The sequence below is a fragment of the Patagioenas fasciata genome, chromosome 10 (genome assembly GCF_037038585.1).
Source record: "Patagioenas fasciata isolate bPatFas1 chromosome 10, bPatFas1.hap1, whole genome shotgun sequence".
Taxonomy (NCBI): domain Eukaryota; kingdom Metazoa; phylum Chordata; class Aves; order Columbiformes; family Columbidae; genus Patagioenas; species Patagioenas fasciata.
The window spans coordinates 18,216,068-18,227,407 of record NC_092529.1 but is presented as its reverse complement, the minus strand read 5'-3'; the positions used below and the strand labels follow the sequence as shown (position 1 = coordinate 18,227,407).

Sequence of the window (11,340 nt, the reverse complement as noted above, 5' to 3'; positions counted from 1 at the left end):
TTTACCAGATTATTCCTCTGGCAGGGGTTCAGCTTTCTGCGCTCCTCCAGGTGAACCTGCTTCTCGCAAAGCACAAGGAGCATGCCAGCTTTCCTTACAAAATGCATCTGTTTTGGTTCTCTGATGCTCTCCCTCCTTTCCAGCTGACCTGTGCAATACCTGTGGCTGCCCTGGCCGAGCTCTGAATGGGACTTTTGCGGTGTACAACAGCAGGATGAGAGACTGAGGGTTGTTCGAGCTCAGTTCAATTTGATAGCAATGAAATAATGGAAAAATTGAACCAAAAAAAAAAAAAGGCTGGAAATACCATCCATGGATCAGGAGATATCTTTGCACATTCTGCCCTGGGAACGTGGCTTCTCTGCAGGTGAGCACAAGCTTCAGTGGGGCTTAAGTGTGTCCTTGAATGTTTTCTGGAATAATGAAGCTTTTCTCAACGGGTGCTTATGGGTCTGTGTGCTGGAAATCTTTCATTTTTGAGGTTATTTGGAACCTCTTCTATGTGATGATAGTCTCTGGCCGCCTTCCTAATAGTGCAAGGAAAAGAGCTGATGCAGCCAAGGACCATCCAGGGGAGGAAAATAAAATGCTTTCAGTGGTTGCAATAGGGGATGGATTGGGGACAAGTCCCACCAGTAGGTACACCACCCTGCCAAGGGGTGCTGAGCCCCAGTTCTGTCTCCAGGAATGGTGCTGGAGCGTGAAGGGCCCCTTGACCCACCGCCTCTTCCCCAGAGGAAGCTGGGACCATGGGGACAGTGCTGGCAGGACTTGAAAGCAGCTGTGACACTGCCTCGGCTTCACTGTCCCTGTCATGGTGGTGGAGGAGGGAAGGATGGCCGGGCCAGAAGGCCACCCGCTTCCTTCCACCTCCTGTGAACTTCATTTGCTTCTCGTCAGTGCTGGAAGGATTCCTGATGTGCCTCTATGGAGGCAGAAGGCTGCACTTGAAATAAGATGGACACAGCTCTCTGTTCTCACTCAGAGCTCCTATGGCTTTGGATTGCAAACCAAACCACAGATAGTACTTAGGGCATGGGAGAAGAGCAGGCAGCACCTCACTGAGTGAAATATTTGAATATTAAGAGCTGGGTAAGCTCACCCCCAAAAATAAACTGCTCTGAGCTTCCTGTCACCAGCTACAGAGCTGCTGGTCATGGACACTGCCCCCCTGCACCCAACCCACAGAACCTGCTTGTGGTGTGCACGAGGGATTTCGGGAATGGCTCTGGGGGTTTGGTTAACTGGAGGGAGGTGCAGTTTCTTCCTCCACCCAGATCTGCCTGGAGATACTGAAAGGGGAAGTATGGGGGTCTGTCTGTCCTGGACTCCCCAGGTCCCTGCACACTGAATGCACTGCCACTCTCCTGGGACAGCAAGGGAGGCAGCGTGGGCCTGTGGGTTCATCTCCAACGGCTTGTTTGGGGTGGATGAGAGAGGGTGGATTGACAAGAGCTCACAGGTAACGGCAGGGCCAGGTGGGCTCCTGCCTGACCAGCCCCAGCCTCTGTGTGGTGAGGAGAACTGTCCCCCAGACCTGATGGACTTGTTCACGTCAACCTCTGAGAGCTCAAATTCTCCTGCTTGCTCTTTTCACTCCTCTGATAGAAGCAGTACGAGAGGTGAAGTTGCTCTGACACCTTCCCTCATGGTTCCTTCTTGTTCTGCAGCACAAGAACAGCAGATTTAATTTTCTCCAGTCCCCAAATAAGTGAGAGTCATTGTCAACTTAAGACACTTTTGACAAATCTAAAGCAGAAATCCTCCTCTGAATATTTCTCACTCTGGGGAAATGGCATTCGCCTTTTGCTTTGCTTCCCTATCAGATCCTTCCACTGCATGTGCAGCAATGACGGCCTGTTTCTCCCAGCTGTAATCTGGTCTTGCTCAGACAACTTGTACTTGAGTTAAAAACTCAAGTACAAGTTGTCTGAGCAATTTTCTCTTTGATTTCAGATCAGCTGCTCTTGACAGAATGCTTTGCTTTTGCTGTGCTCTTCAGTTTGTAAAATGTTCATGGCTGAGGCTATGCGCATGTGTATTATTTGAACATCTGGATTTTTATGACTTGGCATCCTGCTTTCTAATTAACAGTGATGTATTATAGCCTGTGCAGGGTGACTACTGGCCACAATGGCCACCACCTTCTCTTGCTTGTGATTTCTTGTTGTCTGCAAAGCACTGGAGGCAAAGCCTGCTTCCATCTCCACCTGCCTACTAAGAAGAAACACTTTGCTCCATGTCCTAAACATAGCTTGGTTGACTGCTTCTTCAGTGCAATGCTCCTTTTTCTGTTCCTTTTTGTTTGTTTGTTGCGGTTTTTGTTTGTTTTTGTTTTGTTTTATACTTGTTTGTTTGTCTTTTAAGCAGCACTTCCTTCTTTTCCTGTAGTTTTATACAGTTTGTTTCAGAAAGCTGCCCTAGCCCTGGGTAGCTTTACCCTTCCCAGCCTTCTGCTCCAGATGGTTTTGCTTTCCTGCAACAGCAAGATCTCTGGTTGCTGAGGTCAGCAAGTAAGTCAGTTTTGGTTTCTTTTAGCTCACAGTGAGGAACCAGGGTGGAAATGCATTTATTATGGAAAAGTTTTAGCCATTAAACTCAGACTTCACCTTCCAAGCACTGCAGTAATTTCTCAGCCCTAAGTTTCTCTCTTTGCTTACAGTAGGGAATCAGCTGCAGCAGCTTAGGATGCTCAGGATGTGGCTTCCTTCACTCTTGTGCCTGCCCAGGCCTCCGGGAGCAAGTGGAGGCTCTTCCAGACTCATAAAAGATGACTTCCAGCGATAAACAACCCAGTCCTGGGGTTTCTGGAAGGCTCTCACTTGCTTGAATATGAGTTTTTCTCCAAGTACCATTTACACCATTCCTAAGGTCCCTGTACAGAGGTCACAGCATGAAACCCCCTGTCCTGGGGTAAAGAAGCAGGTGGACTAGGGCTTGTATTTCTTTCTTGTATGGCAGCTCCAATAGCTGGAGTTTGAGAACAAGATTTGTTGCTGGCATGAAATGATATCGCTCAAATGAATTCAGATAATACCTGCTTGAAATGAGACACTACTAGTTTCCAAGTAGCAGGAAAAGCAGCTGAAGTTGCTCAGCTGAAGTTTTTCTGCTGACCACGAAGGAAGCAGCAGAAAGAGGACGGGGAAGGCAAGTCTGCTTGTGCTGCTTATGGGGATCAGAGCCCCGATCCTCCCCTCTAAGATTTAATTAAGGTTTAATTCAGTCACAAGTCCCATCCTCACTCTTTCTGGGTGCTGGAAATTATTTTTCTGTAAGCTTCTTACCAGAAGATTTATTTTCTAACCTGAATACCACAACAGTATTTGAGCTGTGCACCTGCTCCCAACAGAAGCCTTTCACACCACTTCCTAAACAATAATTTAATATTCTGGCAGTCCCCAGGATAGGGGTGTGTGTGTTCCTGGTATCAGCATGTATCTACTGTTTATTACCTAAATATGTTAAAGTCTCAACATGATTGTAACCCATCCTATAAAGGGCCCCACACTGGAAGAAAGAGCCTGTGTTGATTGTGTTGCACTGGTGACCAAGCTAGATGCCTGATTCAAACTGAAGTCTATTAAAGAAAAAACTTGTAACTAGAGCTCAAACCACAGTGAGAGGAAAACATCAAGACTGTGACTATTTGAAAGAAACAGCACACTATAATAGATTCAGGAAACGGATGGAGAGTCCTCAAAATCCACAAACTTAATTGAACTAGGAATGATACTAGTGACTCCAAGGACAAGGTGCAGCAGAGAAACCTTGGCTACTTAGCTGTTATTATAAAACTCCAGCCCAGTTTCTCTTCCCACTTCCACCCCTCTCTGGAGGGAATCTCCTGGTGTCACTGAGTCCCTCCTGCAGCATGGAGGCCACTGTTACTGTCACCGAACACTGGATGTTGGTGCCCTGGCAAGTCAATTAACTGGGAGGTAGAGAGGGAAGTCGAAAGACTGTCCAACAGAAAATGTGTCAGTTGGAGATGTCTCACCTGCAACTAAAAGTATTCCCAAAGCGTTCAGTGTTTTTCTCTCCAAGGGCACTTGGCACCTGGAGACACTGGGTGAGGTATTCACTGTCACTGCTGGCAGCCCTAGCAGGACCTCATACTCAAATTGTATAGCCTCGCTCCTGAGATTTTTGTCTTGGAGGATAACAAGTTGAGTGATTGGGAAAGGCTGAAGCAGCTGCTGGTCCAGGGAGCACATCTGGAGGGTTTGCTAAGCTCTGATCAGCTGCCAGCTCCTGCTGATTCAGGCCATGTTGATGCCTTGATGCATCCCTCAAAGGGCATCTTGCACTGACTCTGGTACCAGCCTCAGGTACCAGGGGACAATGCTTCCTATTTCTGGAGCTTGAAACTGTCAAATGCTTATTTTCATTAAATACAATGGTTTTATTGCTAAATTTAGAAATTGTGGGCTCTGTGTGTGTGTTCACTGACCTCTCCTGGCCAGATCCAGGATGCTCGGCTGGGCTGCACACGGCATCTCGCAGCCAGCTGGAAAGCATTCCCACTGGGCAAGCAGCGATAGGTATTAACTTCTAGTTAAAAGGAAAAAAAAAAGGCATAGGGGACCCTTTGGGGAAATGCAGGAGATCTTCAGTGATACCTTTAATTAACAAACTAAGTATGTCTGTGATTGCAAATAGACCGTGGCATGTAAGTGGTTATTGCTGCAGTATGAACCACAGTACAGGACCTCTGATGAGGGAGACATGGAAGCATCCAAAAATCCATCACAGTCCTGCAGTCCTTACTGGGGAAAAAAGAGGAGTGAAACTAAGGGCTGCAAAATCCAGACTGTGAGGAAACTGGGCAGCCGCGGAAATATTAAAGAAATAAGTGTAAGGAAAAAAAGGACACAATCCAATAAATTATCATATGTATGAGGGAGGGCATAATCTGCTAAAGGAACCTGGTAAAGCAGCTGCACAGTGTGGGACCTTTCGTGAAAACCTGTATAAAAATGACTGTTATTGTGCCATTTGTAGTGATAGCTCAAATAAACAGCAGTGATTTTCCTGACAAGATAAAAAAAAAATCCCTCTTTTCCTGCGGATTTTGAGAAATTCCTCTAGTTATTTTTGTAGCCACCTCAAAATACCTTGTTCAACTGATATTTCTTGGCTGAACATTTCAACACCTGCCACCTTACAGACAGTACCACTGCTGCGATCTTCCATTTGCTCTTAGGAAGGGGCCAATGATGAAGAAACAGACCCAGACCTCCCTCTCAGCCTGCTTTCCTTTTGTTCTTTTCCTCCTGGAAAACAAGGAAGATCAGCTAAGCCTATAGTCTAAATATTATAATTAATTGGTGCTTTTTGATTTTTTTTCTATGCCTTCTGCTGCTATGCTAAAAGTGGGTTTTCTTTGTGTGAGAAAGCCTTTGTTGGCTTGAAAAAGGTTTTTCCCACCCCTGAATAAATACTGCTTTGAAAAATCACATCGCAAAACCCGCAGCACTGGGCTTTCAGAAAGAGCCTGAATGGCTCGAAACTTCACACAGCTCTGCAGCGAGGAGAGCGTGGCTTTCATCTGACAGGCTGTTTAAGGATGGTTTGACCTCTCTCTTCCTTTACATGCTGGGAGTTAACTTCTGCTGTAAGTGTCCAGCATAAATTCTTTTAATGCAAATTTCCCTGTCAAAACTACAAACAGACATTTGATCAAAGGTCAGCTCTCCTTTGTGTTCCTGTTTGATATAGAAATTTCTATTTCATCTTTGACTGTCATGGTCAGTTAAGGGAACTGTAGCCTGATCGGAAATTACTGATGCATTTCGTGTCCTTTCTACAACAAGGCTTTTTTTGCCTCCCTTTCATATCTTATGGGTGTTTTCATTTGAATATGTTTTCATTTTTTAATGGAATAGTTAAATTAGCTTTGGAAATGTAGTGGTATGACACTGAAAACTGCTTTTTAGCTGAAGCTCAATTTACTGCTATTTGATACCCTGGGAGCTGATCAAATAATTATTATTCCCTTACTGCTGGCTTTATTTCATGCTTAACTTGTGGATCTTTTTTCATGGGGTAGTGACTGAAGAACAAGAACTGCAGCAAGTGGAAGGTTTTGGAAAATTTTATATTTACTTCTTGGGGTTCCATGGTTCTGTCAGATTCAAGACAGCATGGGGACCCCTGTGACTGTGGCACTGGATCCTGCTTGGACCCTTTTGCTGGGGGTGCTGCAGGGAACTGGCCACACTGAGATTTAGGATGATGCAAAAGGCAGCTGAGAATTGAATGCAAACCCCCATTTCTATCCACACTTACTCTCCCAGGAGATACATTTTTAATTTTCTAGAAGCAGCTCCATGGTTTAACTAGTCTGCATCAGGTTGTCTAGGTTATTCGGTTTTCCAGTCCCCTCTAAGCCCATCTGCTTCTTGAATTACGTTCTCTCTTGCACCGCGTTCCCTCTTGCCCCATTAGTTTTGCACTTGAATCCCATGATGAAATTTAACATTATACTCCCATGAGACTTCAAGGCACTACGTGATTTGCTCAGAACAACAAAGGAGTTTTTTGCCAAAGCAAGGAAGTGAACACAGCTCTTCCCATAGCCCCGGCCAACATCCTAATCCCCACTTATCATCCTCCCACCCACTCTTCACCATGTGTAAAATCAAGCCCGTGTCTAAGTCCTTGCAGGGTTAAACCACTGCTACTATGTCCCTTAATTTATGCCTATGCAAGTGCACAGATATGTCTGTGTGGCTACGTGGCTGACAAAACCCTGAGGACAAGTGAGATTTGAGGACCAAACCCCTGATTATCATTACCATACAGCTATCCAAACCTAGAGACAATGTGGGGGGTGCCTGCCTGTCCATGAGGTCTGAAACTCAGCCCCTTTGGAGTTTTTGCTAAAAGGCACCGTTGACTGCTACTTAAAAAAGGAACTTGAGCCATTACCATGTCTAATGAGTGGGGTGGCATAACTAGGTATCACTGTGCCTCTGAGAAAAGTGGTCTTAAAGCAGATTTCTGCTGCAGAGGCTGAGATGGACAACAGCCCCAACAACTGGGACTTTCTCCTGTGAAGCTGCCTGGACCAAATACTGGGCTGTGGAAAGGCTGTAATGCAGGTGTGAACCGCTGCTGAGCAGACTGAAGGCCTGGGAATGGGCAGGAAAAGTGAGCATCCAGGACAATAACATTTAGGAAATAGCCTTACAATTAGCTTTATCACTACTCCTCAGGAGAGATCCTGAAGCATCTCTCCTGTTGCAAATCTGTGCCCTGGATCTGTAATTGCTGGTGAATTGATTCAGCTGCTTTTAGTGCTGTGGAGTTCAGCAAGAAACTGTGGCTTTCCAACCTGTAGACAGCAAAAGGGATCTTGATGAGTGAGTCCTTCTATTGCTGTCACTTAAAAAATTGATATCTAGGCTTGTTGGCTTGATGCCCTACTGAGTATAATTGTCTCCTGAGGGAATAGGAGGCCACGGGCTGCCCCTCTTGGGATGTCACCTGGGTCTTGCAGCATCCATGAGCAGTGTCTGTTCAATAACTAGCCAAGAGAGATTGTCCTTTGTGGTGACAAGAGGCACAAACATCTCCTTTGTCCCTGATCCCTTTAAAATAAATCACTCCTTCATGTACCAGAAACACTTCTTATAAATCAGAAACACATCACCCCTGCTTGCCTGGCTCTTGCCAAGGTTTATCTCTCAGGAGCACCCAAGGCTTAAATGAACCCATCAGCTAGCTGGCCCCAGGGATGCAGAGGGGGTCCCTGGTGCTCCCCGGAGCCTGATCCTTCCCCAAGGCCCATGTTGGTGCACAAGGGGGAGCTCCCATGGAGACATGCACGGGCACCTCCAGGACGCAGCCCTGCAAGCTCTCATGCCAATGGCAAATGCAAAGAAGCTTTTTCACAGATCACCACCATTTATTTTGTTTTCCTGGGAGTTGAGTTGATGAAAAGACGCACAGTGATGCAGCACAGTCAGGAGAAATTGCATGAGACATCTTGAGATGGTCACCTAATTAATAACACTAATGTCCCCTGGCTGGCTCCAAAATGACCCCGCGTTGCGAGCAGTTGTGTGTGTGCTTGCAGGGAGCAGGGTACCATGGTGGCACCCAGTGCTGTGTCTGGCCTCCCACAGCTGGGATGGCACTCTGTGCCCACTGTCCCCAGCAGCAAAGTATCCTGCTCAGCCCCAAATGCTGTCTCCAGTTCAGGTTTCTCCAGCCCCATATGACAAATGCTGCTCAGGCAGCCTGGAAGAAAGTGGGTTTGAAATTTAAACTTGTCACCACAGAGAGCACATTCTGCCACAGTGGTCAGCACTCTGGGATGAAGCGGGGAGCAGGACTTGCCCCATGGGCCATAAAAGTGGATGTTCATATGAATGCAGTCTTTTAGTGAAGGAGACGCCGTGGTACAAGGCCAGGGCTTGTAGGGCATCTGGATGTCGGCAAACACACAAAAGATAGATCAGGAAAACGCTGAACAACAACAAGCAGCTGTGAAAGCAACACCCACTCTTCTAAATGGTCCCTTTCCCCAATGTGAATATGTATTAGCCTTCAGGGAATGTTGCCCTCATACATAAAATTACTTAAGACCGAGGTTTGGAGGACCTAATCGTGCCTGAGCCGCTGCCTCCTCATTCCCACATGGCTCCAGGTTGAGCTCCCAGAGACGTGAACTTCCCGCTCTGCTCCACAGCTCTGCAAACCTCCCCCTTCCCCAGCGTTTCCCCAGGCTCTGCTGCAGCAGGATAACCACAGCTGCTGATCCGTAGCTCACACTGTTAGATTGTGCCTCTTCCCACCAAAAAGCCGCCTAAGCAATTTCTCTTCTCCTTTCTTACATCTCCTTCTGTTATCTTCAGTCACACAGCTGGTTCCTTTTAGACAAAGATGGACAGCTTGGATGTGCAGAGCTTCTCTTTGCCAGCAAAGACTTCATCCTTCCTCAACGTCTGGGACCAAGTCACCTCTCATTTATCCATCTGGAGTGAACACAGCTCCAGCCTGCAACATCTCAGCTCTCCTCCGTCGGGTGACAGTGACACCAGATGGCAGCAGTGGCCTTCAGTTCCCAGCAGCACTGCCAGCTCCGAGCCAAGAGGTGGGCAAGGGTTTCTCTGCATCCCAGATATTTCGAGGACACTTTCCCTCTGTGCAATCCTTTGCTGAGGCTCGCTCAGCGTCCATATGGGCTGTCAAAATATCATTGCACCAAGTATCTATATGCTGTAGTTTAGTGTGTCAAAATGACACACAAACTCCAACTCAAAAAGTCAAGAAAGAAAATTCCTATCTTCAGTTGTGCTTTAATTAATCATTTGGTCATGACTTGATGGCTTTGCTGCTGCATTGACAAGTGCAAGCAAAGATTAGGATTTTTGAAGGCCATGGGGATTTTGGGGTGCCTGGTCAGAGTGACTCCTAACAATCTGTTTTCTGAGGGGCTCTCAGTTGATCACTCAGGACTTGTGGGATCCCACATCTTTGACCCTTGGTCTCAAGAGGCTTTGGAGGAAGTTGGACAGTGCTGGCTACATCATTGCATAGCGGAGATCCTCACAGGTCAGATGAAGATGTCTTGATTTGGCTGGCTGCGTTTCAGAAGACTTTCAGGACATGTGATGAACCACACCAACATCCAGCAGGACAAAATATTGCTTACTCCACACTTTTCCTTGAAATAAATAATTTGAAAAAAGTTACATTAATTCTCTGGGCAGCAGTTTGTTCTCTCACTTTGAATTATCGTGTTGAAGTGCTTTAATTTCCTGAATGAGTTTTGTTTATTATGACACCAAATATTTATTGGTTTGGTTTGTGTTTTTATTTTACTGATTTAAGGGCTATAAATTTACCTGTTAGCCACTGGGTCACTCCAGGAATTATTAATGTACTAACTGTGAACAGAGAAAGAAAAAAACAACCAACCAAAACAAAACAACAGCATGGATGATCAATTGTTCAGTGTGTTTGGGCAAAGAGAAAGAGCGGAGCTGAAGCCCCTTGGCAGGGGGAGGACCTGTTTCTGATGGACAAAAATGGAGAAAGCCAAGTGAGCGCTGCCGGCTCCTGTTTGCGCTGGCCAGGCTGCCTGGCCACGCTCCTTCTGTTTGTGAATGGTACTGATGCCCAGTTAAAATGGCACTAATGAACTCATATTGGCACGCTTTAAAATAGTGAGCATTTTAAGCAGCCTGGCAGTAATTTTGTTCAACAGTGGAGATGGAGTTTTTAGGTTAAGTAAGAGAAATACTGAAACAGGCCAGGACTCCTGCTGAAATGCTTTTTTCTCTTAGATACTAGTAACTGCATTTTAATCTCTCTGCTACTCACACTGCAAACAGAAACAAACCATTTCAGCTTAACTTAACGCAGGGCAGTGACCCTGCAAGTAGCAGGACTGGAGATCTGTGTTCCGCTTTCCCTACCTGTGCCCAGGAGCTTGGGAAAACTCAAATTTTAAGCAAAGCCTGTGGAGTTGGAGAAATCTCAAAATTGCCAGTAGTTGTGGGTCGCAGACTTAGTTTCTTTATCTGCAGCCACTACCCCTGAGCAAACCGCTGGACTGGCCTCCAGGTGTGCTCATTGCAGATGGGATGAGCCAGGGGGGACACGAGGGGCTGGGATGGATAACCCTCAAAAGTGTTATTTATACTAAAGGCTGGAACTCAAGGCCCCTTCAGAAAGGACTGGCCGTGTCTCCTACACACTAATATCCTGAAAACCCGATTAAGCTCACTAGATACCTCTGCCACAGAAATAAGTAATCATCTAGAGCACAGACCCTATTACAGCAGCCAGGTAGAGCGGGCTGGACCCTGGTCTCGAGTTAACAGCACTTACAATCGGCTGCATAACCTGAAAACAACAGGCAGCACGTGATCAAAATTGTGGGTGTTCACAATCGCAAGAGAAGCTTGCGCTGCCTTTGCATAGCAAGAGCATTTAAGCTCTGCAACTTGGGATGCTAAGAAGGTGCTGCAGCATATTGCCTTGTAATAACATGAAGAAAAAGCTCAGCAGAAAGTCTGTGAACCAGATAAGATTGATTAAACAATTTCTAACCAACGGGGTTGCACATAAAAATTTTATTAAAACCTCAAGTGTTAAATTTATTTCCTGGGTCTGTCACCGCTATTTTTTTTTTATTCAGTAGTGATAATTACTACATTAGAAATTAAATGAACCTCATATACTACATGTTTCAGACCTCCTAGGAGAGTTGTGAAAGTGATTTAGGGAAGTGAATTTGCTATTGTGCCTAATCAAGTTACAGTAATTGTCACCTATAATTTTAGCTCGGCTGCTATGTGTTCAATTGGAAGCTTTGCCTCTGAT

At 45.9% G+C, this 11,340-nt stretch overlaps 1 long non-coding RNA gene across 1 annotated transcript; it reads left to right on the top strand.

The window, feature by feature from the left end:
- The first annotated feature begins 251 nt into the window (after positions 1-251).
- On the top strand, positions 252-9,704 carry LOC139828704 (uncharacterized). The gene is made up of 2 exons (XR_011740619.1): positions 252-367; positions 8,865-9,704. It is a non-coding gene; the product is annotated as an uncharacterized lncRNA (long non-coding RNA).
- Positions 9,705-11,340: the final 1,636 nt, after the last annotated feature.